This window comes from Perca flavescens, chromosome 15 (genome assembly GCF_004354835.1).
Source record: "Perca flavescens isolate YP-PL-M2 chromosome 15, PFLA_1.0, whole genome shotgun sequence".
In the NCBI taxonomy this organism is placed as follows: Eukaryota; Metazoa; Chordata; class Actinopteri; order Perciformes; family Percidae; genus Perca; species Perca flavescens.
The window spans coordinates 29,737,097-29,749,891 of record NC_041345.1 but is presented as its reverse complement, the minus strand read 5'-3'; the positions used below and the strand labels follow the sequence as shown (position 1 = coordinate 29,749,891).

Below are 12,795 nucleotides of genomic sequence, written 5' to 3'. Positions count from 1 at the left end.
GATTGGTGTTGACAGAACTTTTTACACAGCATTAACCCTCCTAACTCCTGTTATCCTGATATCTGATTCGGAAATTCAATTTATTATTATATCTGTTATGGGAGCATTACACATTGTTTATAAGAGTTCTAATGTATGCAGGGTTTAATAAGGTTTAAATGGAAATCATAAAAAATATATGAAGGAAAACATATTTACTTTGCAATTATCATTATGAGTATATAATTATTTGCAATTATCATTATACAGTATATCAAATTACCATCTTTCTAAATTAGCATTGTATGGAACCCTTATTGCGAACTTGGTATCAAGTTTTGTAGATTTATAGTAGTTAGAGCAGCAATATAAATTATGATTGCATTTTTCCTTCCAACTAGAGACCATATTTCCCTTTATTTCTCTCCAAAGCCTTCGGTCCCACTTTTAAGCCAGCTGAAAGTGAATATTGGTTAAACTTCTCAGTAATAATCATACACAGCACATGCTTAAGCAGTGCGTAATAATTCAATTCAATTTTATTTATAGTGTCAAATCATCACAGAAGTTATTTCAGGACACTTTACAGATAGGTCTAGACCCCACTATATTTTATGAAGACCCAGCAATTCCCTCCAAGAGCGAGCATTTGGTGCAACAGTGGTGAGGAAAAACGTCCTTTAAACAGACAGAAACCACAGACAGACCCAGGCTCTTGGTGGGCGGCCATCTGCCGCTGCTGGTTGGGACACAGAGACACTGATACAGATGTACAGAAATCTGATTCATAATAATTATAGCAGTTGGTATGATGAAAAGTGGCAATTATAGTAACAATAAGGATAATGGAACATAAGAAGGCATGTTTTATTTACTCCTTTAAATGCAGGATGTATCATGAATTCATGTTGCGCACTGCTAAGAAAGATCAAGACACTAACACTTAATGGCTCAGCAATGAATAGCCTACATGTTAACTCATATGCATTACGCCACCAAATTAGTTGGAATCCAGTTACGCATCATAGTGATCAGCCTCTCTGAAAGCAGAACAGTTCTATAGAAATATGTATACTATTTTATTTATCTTTTTAAATCCCTCAGTCAGATGCAAATGTGGCTGCACGACTCCAATGGTTCTTGTTTATGTCACATTTACAAGCGAAGGGGGTGGAACAAATGTGGAACAAATATTTATTTTGATATTCCTGTGGTTTTTGTTGAAACATTAGAGTGTAGCATGGAATGGACAATGGTGCACTAAAAGCTAAACATCTGGCAGGTGCCGGCTGACAAATGTTTGACATCAACAGTTTACATTGTAAGGAAGCGAGCAAGAATAACTGGGTATTAATGTTGTGACAGGAATCTGATTATGACTTGTCCTTACAAGAGGTTGTTTCCACTTTGAGAAATGGTTCTGTTCTGCTTTCAGAGGCTGATCCGAGGCCAAGTTGGTGGCATATAAATGAATGTATTGAGTGTGATTTAATCTTTTCCTTCATGATCCATTAAGCGATAACTAATCACATGATAGCTAGAATATTATTTTTTAACAGAACGCAGCAATTTATGACATCCTGCAGTCATTCATGCATAAAATCCTCATGGGTCATGCATTAGTTATGCATTACTTGTGTAATGTACCCTTATTATAAACTATTTTCAGCTTTTCTACTGTGGAGCTCATGCGTTTTTTGGGAGCGTACAGACACTCCAAATCCATTTCTCATCACACACATATGTTCTGTCCATGTCTCGTTTTGGTTTCACACTGATTCAGCCACGGACATGGAGCAGCGGTTTACATCGACGCCACATCTTTAATTCTGCACTTGTTGACAACTGATGCTGCTTCTGTGTTTAGAGTTGAATGGGGAGGTGTGTCAGAGAAAAACAGCGACACATGGAGGCAATGTGATGCTCTGCATCCGGCCAATAACATTCCCAGTCCAGTCAGTGAGCAACACAAGTCTTTATAAGGTCATCCTTCTCTTTCTCTTTTCCTTCTATACTATTTTAAATGCAACTACGCAGTTCCACTGCAGGCCCGCACAACAACCTGCATGTGTTAATTTAATCTTTATGACAGACAGCTTAGATCAATGGTGGGATAAATAGGCCTATATTCAAATACCGTATGAAATCTCATTCTGTAATTCTCGTGTTAGTATTTCAGTGGGACACGTATTATTATAACAACCAGTAGAGCAGAGCTCTGTTAGAGGAAACACGACATAGGCCTATTCCTCTTTTTGTGCTTATACATTTTCCGATTTTGAACAATAAGTCCTCAGTGATATTCAACTTATGTTAATGTGAATGTTTCTGCAAACTAATGTGTATTGATACTTTCATATAGCCCATAAGGCTATAAGGATAATGCTAAAAATACCATCCTTTCATATTGGCTAAAATGTCAGTATGTAAAAGCAAACAGTAGCCTACATTTTGCACTCCGTTTCTTTGTGCTACTATTATTTTCACAATTTTGAAAGAGTGACCTAAATAGTTAATTAATGAATAATTTATGAGTTATTGTGTACAATTAATTAATTTAATGTTTATTTAATAGGTACAAATACAGTAGACTATACATATACTTGCAACAATTATCCAATGCAATGTAGGTACAGCATGTATACTGCTTACTTCCAATGCCCATCCCTACTGTAAGGGCCTTTAAAATAGCCAATATGATATGCGCATCGTTTGTTCATATCCAGAATTAAATATTCATATAGGCTACATTTGTATTTTATTTTCTTCTATGGTAATGTTTTAGGCATGAGAGGCTGCATGCGCTTTCAACCTGGGGACTAAACACAAGCAGCCGTTTGTTCAAACACACAATTTGAGTAAAAACTGAATGTAAACCCATAATTTGCTCAGATTTTAATACATTTAAATGTGTGAAAAATATGCAAACAGCCTTGTCAAATTTCTAATGCTCGAGAGTGTGAGTGCAAGCAATTCACAAATGCGCTTTTGGTCAGTAACAAAACTTGGGGGGAAATTTAGCATATTTTCATGCTAATTCAATTTTAGCAGCTATGTTTAAATCAGTTTCTCATGTTTCCTTCTGTGATCAGTGTGTCAACGTTTCCACATGCATTCCCCGAAACATTAGAGTAGCCTACTTGATAAAGCAGCCGCTATCTTAGAGCGATGTAAAGGCCTAATTTGAGGGGAAATTCCACAGTGGGCTGCTGCATTGAACTGGACTGTAATTGGATGCAGCATGGAAGTCAGGCCGCCTCTGTCTCAGCTTCGGCTTCCTGCCCGCTTTCAGGCTCTGAAGCAGCGTGGTTCTCATTAGAAACTGCGGTGAAATATGGACGGAGCGCGTTCTAATGGCGCCTGTAGTCGATTTCCCGTTATAAATAAAAGAAGAAAAGAAGAAAGAAAGAAAAAATGAAAGAAAGAAAGCAACCGTCAGAGCCCGGGGCGTGGCCTGCCCGTGAACCTCAGACTGTCATTGGCCGCCCAACAGGAAGCGTTTCCAGCCAAAGTCTGTCTCCGCCAGCATCAGCCCAAACTGTGGCCCCCTGCTCCTCGCAAATGTTTCCACAACAATGTCAGAGCGCAACACACACACACACACACACACACACACACACACACACACACACACACACACACACACACACACACACACACACACACACACACACACAGTGAAGGTGCATCTCCATTAACTCCTTCGCCCCACGCATCCTCCCTGCGACTCAAAAATAACGGGGTTAATATCTCAGAGGTGTACGCACAAGGATGCACCAGGAGCAGCAGCACGAGCCATATCCCCCGATGTCAGTGACAGCCACCGTCAGGCATCAGCACCGAATGGAGCAAGGCGCACCAAAACACGTTCCCGGTTGTGAATGAACGTATACGCACGTTTTTATGCTACTGTTCGCAGCATTCCAACAAGAAGGACTCTCTCTCTCCCTGGCCACATCCTCCTCCTTCTCTAACCACGTCACTCAGAGACCGAACCGGCAGCTCGGGTCCAGACAGCCGCCTGTTAGCAGCCTGACCGCCGTGCCACACGCGTCATCATCACAACGGTCGTCATGGATGCTTCTCCCTGCAGGATGAGTCCTGTCCGGGCTCGGATTCGTGACTGGAGTCAGCTCTCCGTCACATCTGAGACGAACCTCCTCCGTTTAAAGTCCACGAGGGCGGCTTAGCGCATCTGTGGCGGCAGAGATAATAGCCAAGGAAGTCCTCGTCTCACGCATTGGGCACCTCGCGCCAGCTGCAGACCTCACATAAGCTACTTTGAGCTTCCTCGTGGATGAGAGCGACCCGTGACAGGAGGCAAGAGGAAATAACGGGAGCAACGAAGAATGTCATTCGGTTCCGGTCCAGTTCCAACAGTCGCAGGTACAGCTGCAGCAGCTTCGGCAGCACGGAGGAGGGCGGCATGAGCGGCGGAGAGCGGACAGTAGGCTACCGGGGCCACACAAAAAAAAACACAAGGTAGGCTATGGAAGAGAGAACGAGGAGAAGTAGAGAGAATGAGAGGATAGGCTTCCCAGAGAAGGAAAACAAATTCAAAGAAAGGGAACATTTAAAGAAGAAGAGTGAGGAGGGGAAATAAATGATTAAGGCTGATCAAAGCAGAGGGGAAGATAAGAAAACACAGTAAGAAAAGGTGGATGAAAGACAGAAAGCGGTGGATGTGTGTGAGGAGATATAGCCTAGGCGGGGTAGCTGGGTAGAAGAAGAAAGGATTGAAGAAAACAAAGGGGAGGAGACTCATAAAACAACAGATGGAGATGGACTGTGTAGCATATACAGGAAAGAAGAAGAAGAAGAAGAAGAGTAGACAGAGGGAAGTTAGGCCTATCAGAGAGCTCTGCCAAGGCAGTAACGCGTGCGTGTGTGTGTGTGTGTGTGTGTGGGGGGTCTGATGGCAAGACAAGGTGACTCCCATGTCTCTCCATCCTGTCTGACTTCTCTTTATTTCGTTTTATGGCGGGCTCTTAAAGACAAAGAGAGTCATTTTTTCACCTCTCTCTGAAATGAATTTATTGCTCCAGGAGGGTTCAATTGCCCTCTTCCCGTGTCCCGCTGCCGGACAGGAAAGGCCGAGCAAGACAAACTTAAGTATCCCCTCTGGACATAGACCAAACTCTTATTCTCGCCTGTTTGGCATGCAAAGTGAAGGGAAAACTGCATGTAGGCTTTCAGGACGCTTCTTCTTCAAAATGCGCTGAAACTCAAGTACTATTTAGTAGCAAGTATGTAAATAAATAAAGGTGTATTTCATCATATAGGACTGGACAAATGAATAAAATGCAGTTAAACCAATCGCAGCTACTTCCGATTGCATCTAAATCCACAACCATGAACTGTAAAAAAATTACGCTATAGGCCTACACATATGTCCACACAATATATGTCCACTACAAAACAAAGACCAACGCGCGCGCACACACACACACGGACGCACACACACACACACACACACTTTTATTTATTCCCAATATATCGTTTTAGACGAAAAATAAACATATGTTTCTAACTGAAAAAAGAAGCATGTTTTACTAAGTATTACTTGTATTCTATTTTTTGTAGTGTAAAACAAATAAAAATAAATATGTATATAAATATATATATATATATATATATATATATATATATATATATATATATATATATATATATATATATATATATATATATATATATATATATTTAATACCCACATAGGGAACCATGTTGAAATCATATCTACTTAAATCCATTTTAAACCATAGCTTTCGGCCCCAAAACACCAGTTTGTCAAAATACAAAGACACGTACATTGAGCTTTAATATTGGAATTTTAGCTGTGTGCTTGCTGCTCCTCTCAGCTGCGAGCCTGCTCGGCCCTGTAGGAGTATTTTTGTGGAAGAAAAAGAGGCCGAGCGACTTACTGGCTATAAATAGGGAGACGCGTTGTTGCTTTTCGAGGCAAAGTGATTCAGATAAAGAGTGAAGCATCTCTCTGCTCAATAGAGACAACACCGCAGAGACAAACAGTAACAGTTTAAGAATGATTAGTGTGTGGAAATATCTTAGTGGATGACGTCACAAAAAAAGCAGTGGGGCTGTTTTCTGATGCAAAGTTTTAATATTATCACAACGTGAATTTTACCCCCTACTAGTTGACTTTCAAGATGCCCAAATTACAAGATGTGGGCCTACAACATTTATCTCGCTTCTTCCGTGTGCTCTTCCTCTTCAACTGTCTGAAATGAGACACTTTATTCATTATTCCACGACTTCGATATTTTGTGCGTTTGTTGCAAGTGCTGCTATCTATATTGAAATGTATAAATATTCCACCGGAGTAAGTTATTGATCTGCCAGATCGGATTGGAGAGCAGCCGTGACGGCCTAGCTGCAACCGCATACAATAATAGGCATAAACAAATAAAATGAAAATGAATAATATAAACGCAGGATTAACACATTTAGCGTCAACGCTGCTTTTAAATATTGTTAATTAGTTAGATAGGCATAAACAAATAAAATGAAAATGAATAATATAAACGCAGGATTAACACATTTAGCGTCAACGCTGCTTTTAAATATTGTTAATTAGTTAGATAGGCTAGTGGTAATTCATTCTACAAGATAATAATCAAAATAGCATTAGCTGATTTACAGTAAAAATGAAGCCTGATCGTTTTTTCAGTGTGAACTGAGATAGGTAGGCCTACTCTAAAAAAACTCTGTCTATGTCTTCCAGTGTTGTTTCTTAGTCTTTACTATTTTCATCTATTATGCTGATGCGTCAGTTTGAAGAAGCAGTGTTGTGTGCATGTATGCTTTACCCGCCCCCAACTTGTACAGTTCAAAATGAAGAAGTAATTTCCGAAATAACAATAGGATGAATAAAATGTAACTATAACAGCCTACATAATATAGGCTATGTAGTCTAATATACGTTTAAAATACAACACACACACACACACGGATAAATTATAGTAAATAGCCTACTTAAGCGGAGATAACAATAATAACAACCACAATAATAATAATAATAGTAATAAAGTGTAATAATAAAACAATAATAATATTTTATTATTACTACGGCATATTTCCTCTCTTACTGTGTGTGTGTGTGTGTGTGTGTGTGTGTGAGATAACAACAAACAAAGTTGAGATTTCATGATTTTACTTAAATGTTGTAATTCTGTTGTTATTTAAACGGATTTTGGTCTTATATATTACTTTTTATTTATATATATAATTTTTTTTGCTACAATTCTTGAAAAAGTTGAATGCATGATTTTGTTTGGTCAGCGATGTTAATAGCGTTGCAGGAGACAGTTTACTTTACACATTGTTTATTTTCTTTTTAAACCCTTCATTTTCATTAGGCCTGGTTGTTAGGCTACATGGCATATGGATACATGTATCAAATGTGACCGTTGTCTGTTTGCCTTTCATCCTCTCTAGATGAGCCCGTAAGAGGCGCCCGGTCCCGGCTGCGCACTTTCCGGCCGTCGGGGCCTGCTTGTCGGCCAGAGCCGACAGGAAGAAGCGCCAAGCCGCAGACCCTGGAGCTGGAGCTCCTCCTCAGCCTGCACCAGAGCCGACAGCGCCACCTGGAGACCAGCAGGAGCGTAGACCTTACTGACCGGCAGGTAAAGATTTGAAGATGAAAAAGCGGCTGCAACCAACCAGAGTTACCTCAACAATAAATGGACTAATGAAGAAGAAGAGGACGTTCCGGTGGCTCGGACTATATGGAGCTGGAACACAGAGAGGGAAAGCAGGGTGTGAGTTGCTGCCCTTTGCTGCAGTTTAACATTTCACACACACACACACACACACACACACACACACACACACACACACACACACACACACACACACACACACACACACATGTGCTTGGTGGATTTTTCTCTTTTTATTATGAAGATAAAACAGAGTTAAGTCCGAGCAAGCGAACCGCACACAGGAAGAGGAGACGACAGGATGCAGCCATATAGGCTGATATGTTAGGGCTGACGCAAAATTTAATATAAATCTGAAGCGCTGTATAGCTACTTAATTAGGCCTAAATTTGATTTTATTTTCATTTCCCATCCAGGCAACTTGGACTCAGTCTGCCTGTCTTCGTCTGGTGAGTGTGTGTCTTTTTCTGTGCATAATGACAGGAGGTTGTTGAGTGAAAGGTCACAGACTATGTAAACATAGAAATTTCAGAAAAGTTGTAATACAAAAATACTTAAAGTGCTCATATTATGCTTTTTTTTGGCTTTTTCCCTTTCCTTTATTGTGTTATATATCTTTTTTGTGCATGTTATAGGTTTACAAAGTGAAAAAGCCCAAAGTCCACCCCAAAGGGACTTACCATCTCCAACAGAAAACATTGTTCACAAACTGCTCCAAACAGCTCTATTGTAGTCAGAGACGAACGTGGTCACTTTGTAACACACGTTATAATGCTCGCCTAGCTGCTAGCGTGGCATGCCCTCATACTCTGCTTCTGACTGGCTAGTAGTCCTTACCTAGGTACTGTACACGTGCGACTCCCAACAAAGATGAAACAGAAGTGAGATGCCTCACTCTGTAGCTAAAACATAGAGCTCAACACACAGAGTGAAAAGAGGAGCTGCATCAATGTGCAGGATGACAAAAATATGGTGTTTTTTGAAAATTAAACGTAAACCTAATTAAATAAAGTAAATGTAAACCTATTCTGATATAACTTCTAAATACAATTATGAACCTGAAAATGAGCATAATATGAACACTTTAATGCAAGTAATCACCTGGGGAAGTTTCATGTTGACATCTGTTAGTTAAAAGTGTTTACCCTATTCATCTGTAATGTCTTGCAAAATGTATTTAATATCTTTAAAGGCTGTTTTCTCAAAATGGGTTTTGCTCAGATTCTGAGCCAGAAATCTCCACTTCAGTATCACTTACATATACCACACTTTCATTTCATTCCACAGTTTTCATTCCTATCTATATTCTGAAGGTTGTACAGAGGCATTTGTTCAGATATAATTCATAGCTGGATTTATGTAACATTTTATTCCTAAAAACATGGCAAAAAAGGATTTTTAATGGCTGTTGACACCATGGTCTTAATTTATGAAGTGATAAAAAGAGATATCCAAAATTCCGTCTGTAAAAAATGTTTGTCCCTAATATGTCAACAAAATAATAGATAATGCACAATTTGCATATCTAGACATACAGTAACATTTCAGAAAACTTGTCTTAATGTCAGTAATCAACTGGGGAAGTTTCATGGTGATATCTATTAGTTAATCCACCCCCCCACCTTATTCACCTGGGGAGTCAACATATATTGGAATCAGCTTTTAAAACACCCACCATGTGTAAGTTTTTAATTGTAGAATGTAGAGTCCCCCTGTTGCTAAAACTCACACATTCCCAAACAAAGGACATACTCTCAGCATCCTCAGCGATAGAATTATCTTCGCTTTTAAGTGAAGATCTTAAGTGTCGGTATTTGTAATTATTGTTTGCAACAAACACTTCCTTTTGTGTACACTCTGTGAGGCTGCTATCCTGTCTGCATGACTGACACGTCTACTTGCTTTTTTACCATGACCCATTCACTTAATAAAGTGCTTTAATTTCTCCTGCTGTAGAAGCCTGTGTTTGAAACAGCAAGTTTAAGAAAAAGTTCCATAAATGATGATAATTTAATTTTTGGTGGTGCTGAATTCTTTTTTTTTTTCAAATACAACATGGGCTGTTTGACAGTGAAAGCAGAAAGTGTTTCCTTTTCTAAACAGTGGAATTCCATGAGTACCTATGATTATGCATTTCGTTTGCCTTCATGTTTTCCATCTCCTCTCTTTCCTAAGTCAAAATCAGCAGCTGTAATTTTACCTGAAATCAACCAGTCTGCATGTCAGGGATGGTCCAACTGTGATACACAAGCAGACTAAACAGTACATTTAGGTTTAGATTTCATCAGATACTTTGTACTGTTTTTTTTAATTTACATACTGTAAATAATACATGAAATATGTAGAATAATAAGCTGCATATGTTTACCTTCTCTGCTAAAGGAATCAATAAATATACAACAAACAGAAATGACATTGCAGTACGTACTGTAAACTTTCACATTAGTACTGCCACTGTTGTTGTGGTAATACCAGTGGTCAGTAGTATTCATCACAGTGGAACTAGTATCTTGTTGAACCAGTAGTATAATTAGCAGTAGCTACCAGCTGAAGAATAGCATCCTTTCATATCATATTCATGCCAATGGGAATCACAACTCTTAAAGGAACACGCCGACTTATTGGGAATTTAGCTTATTCACCGTAACCCCCAGAGTAAGACAAGTCCATACATACCCTTCTCATCTCCGTGTGTGCTGTAATGCTGTCTGACGGCTCCAGCGGCATCAGGCCAGCACAGAACATGCAGGTGAATGGTTCCAGTAATCCTACTGCTCCGAATAAGTGACAAAATAACACCAACATGTTCCTATTTACATGTTGAGATTTATACAGTCACAGCGTGTACAAAAAACAACGTAACATGAGACATAGCCGTCTTCTAACTGTAAACAAACCAGGAACTATATTCTCAGGCGGAAGAATATAGTACTTGGGCGGAGTGATATGCTCGCAGCAAGCCTGTCTGAGAATATAGTTCCCGGTTTGTTTACTGTTAGAAGATGGCTGTGTCTCATGTTACGTGGTTTTTTGTACACGCTGTGACTATACAAATCACAAAATGTAAATAGGAACATGTTGGCATTATTTTGTCACTTTTGTCACAATTGGGAGCAGTAGGCTAGTTGGAACCAGTTACCTGCAGGATCTGTGCTGGGCTAAGCTAATGCTGGAGCCGTCAGGCAGCGTTACTGCACGCACAGAGATGAGAAGGGTATGCATCGACTTGTCTTACTCTGGGGGTTACGGTGAATAAGCTAAATTCCCAATAAGTCGGCGTGTTCCTTTAACACTTCAGCTGTTCTAGTTGGTTCCAGTCTGTGGGAAATATGTTGGTTCTCCTGATGTAATGTTTCCCGTGAGAGCTTTCTAACTTCTATTTCTGAACTTTGACGAGTTCCACTTCCTGTTAATTTAAGTGAAAAGGCAAGAGATACAGATGGTGCTAGGCACATGATTTATACAAAGAAAGGCAGTGATAAAATACTAATATATTCCATTGTCTTTTAATTAGTAATGCATATATGGACCTACAGTATGTTTTTACCCAATCATTTTTTAAAGAACTATTCTTGAAGAGATCGCAGAAGTAGTAATCATTGCAATAGTACTAGACTGTAGTATTTATAATGTCAGTAGTATTTATAATGTAAAAAAACTGCTTGGTTGCATCTATCAGTCTGCATTTAAGTCCTGCCTAAACATACCTGGGTGTAGTAAAAATCCACCATGACATCAAGCTCTCTCAGTATCATCAGTAACACATACACTGATAGAGCTGCAATAAATGACCCCTGTTGTCTCTGTATTTCTCTTTACAGATACAAGTTGCACACTAAAGCTCCTTTCAGGAATGCACTGCAAACCTGAACTTATCCAGACATTACCTGGCAGAGCTGTATGTGAGAATACAAATGTCTGAATCAGTTGGAACGGACATTAAACGGTCTTTACCCTGAATGCGCCCTTATACAAAGTCTGTGTAATCTCTGATTGCACCGAAAGTGTGAGAATTCACAGAAAGCGAGTGGGTGTGTTGCTGACGTTTGATGCCGCTTGTGCAAAACCAGCAGAAAAAAAAACAACTTCTGGGGGTGATGAAAGATGGTGATTTACATGAAGAGGAAAACAACAATGTCTAACTGGACAGACAACGAGATTCGGGAACTTTTGTTGGTAAGGGCCAACGCAAAAATCAAAAGACTTGATGGTTTATGATCAAATTATGAACAACTCAGTGACGCAGTGTAATCTGAAACATATCCGGTCTGCTGCACGCTCAGCGTCAGCCAAAATTAAACCAAACTGCAACTCCCAGGCCTGAAATTGAAGCCAATGCGAAAGGGCCTTAAACCTGCATTCTATCTAATTTCCAGCATGTGGCAACTCCACTGGTTGCAAAAAGAAGTCTCTTTCTATAGAAGTCCACGGGAAAATGAGTCTGACCTTACTTCTCACTTGATTTATTACCTCAGTAAACATTTTCATAATGACATTATGGCCTCAATCGCTAGTTTCAAGTCTTCATCAATACATCATGTTTCATTTTGTAAATCCTGTTCCCATTTATTTTAAAATTGACAATCTAGGGCGTGGCTACACACCGACCTGTCAATCAGGATAGAGGCTTAGCAATACAAACTCCCGGCTTCAGAAAAGTAGTCCACAAACCAATGGGTGACGTCACTAATGCTACGTCCATTATTTTTACCTATAATGGCGGACCTAATTCCTTGGACATTGTCAGACGTAGGCCTATCTAGTTTTCTGTTACCTGCAGCTTAGCTAAGTTGCGATGGTTTATTGGGTTCACACGTGCATATGATAGGGTAAGGTTATAAAATTGTGCTGCAGTTGGAAATCTCGGACAGGATACAACAATAGACCCATGTGGAGCTTTGATCAGGAACATATGGCTGAACTTCCTCTGCTGCTGCACTAGCCAGCTGCTGTCCGTTTGTTAAGAGAAGAGAGGAGGAAAAGAAACTGAAGTAAAGGAAACAATGCTGACTGTAATTCAGTGGAGAGAATGCTGAGTGGGGCACGCAGGAGAAAACAGAAGGAAATAAACAAGGAGAGGAAATGAAAGAAGAGAAAGATAGAGAGAATACTTATAAAGGAAGGAGGACAGCCTCAG

The 12,795-nt window shown here is 39.7% G+C and overlaps 1 long non-coding RNA gene across 1 annotated transcript; it reads left to right on the top strand.

Annotated features, from left to right (window-relative positions):
• Window positions 1–7,456: 7,456 nt before the first annotated feature.
• LOC114570010 (uncharacterized) lies at window positions 7,457–11,859 on the top strand. The gene is made up of 3 exons (XR_003694449.1): window positions 7,457–7,757; window positions 8,075–8,107; window positions 11,480–11,859. It is a non-coding gene; the product is annotated as an uncharacterized LOC114570010 (long non-coding RNA).
• The last annotated feature ends 936 nt before the right edge of the window (window positions 11,860–12,795 follow it).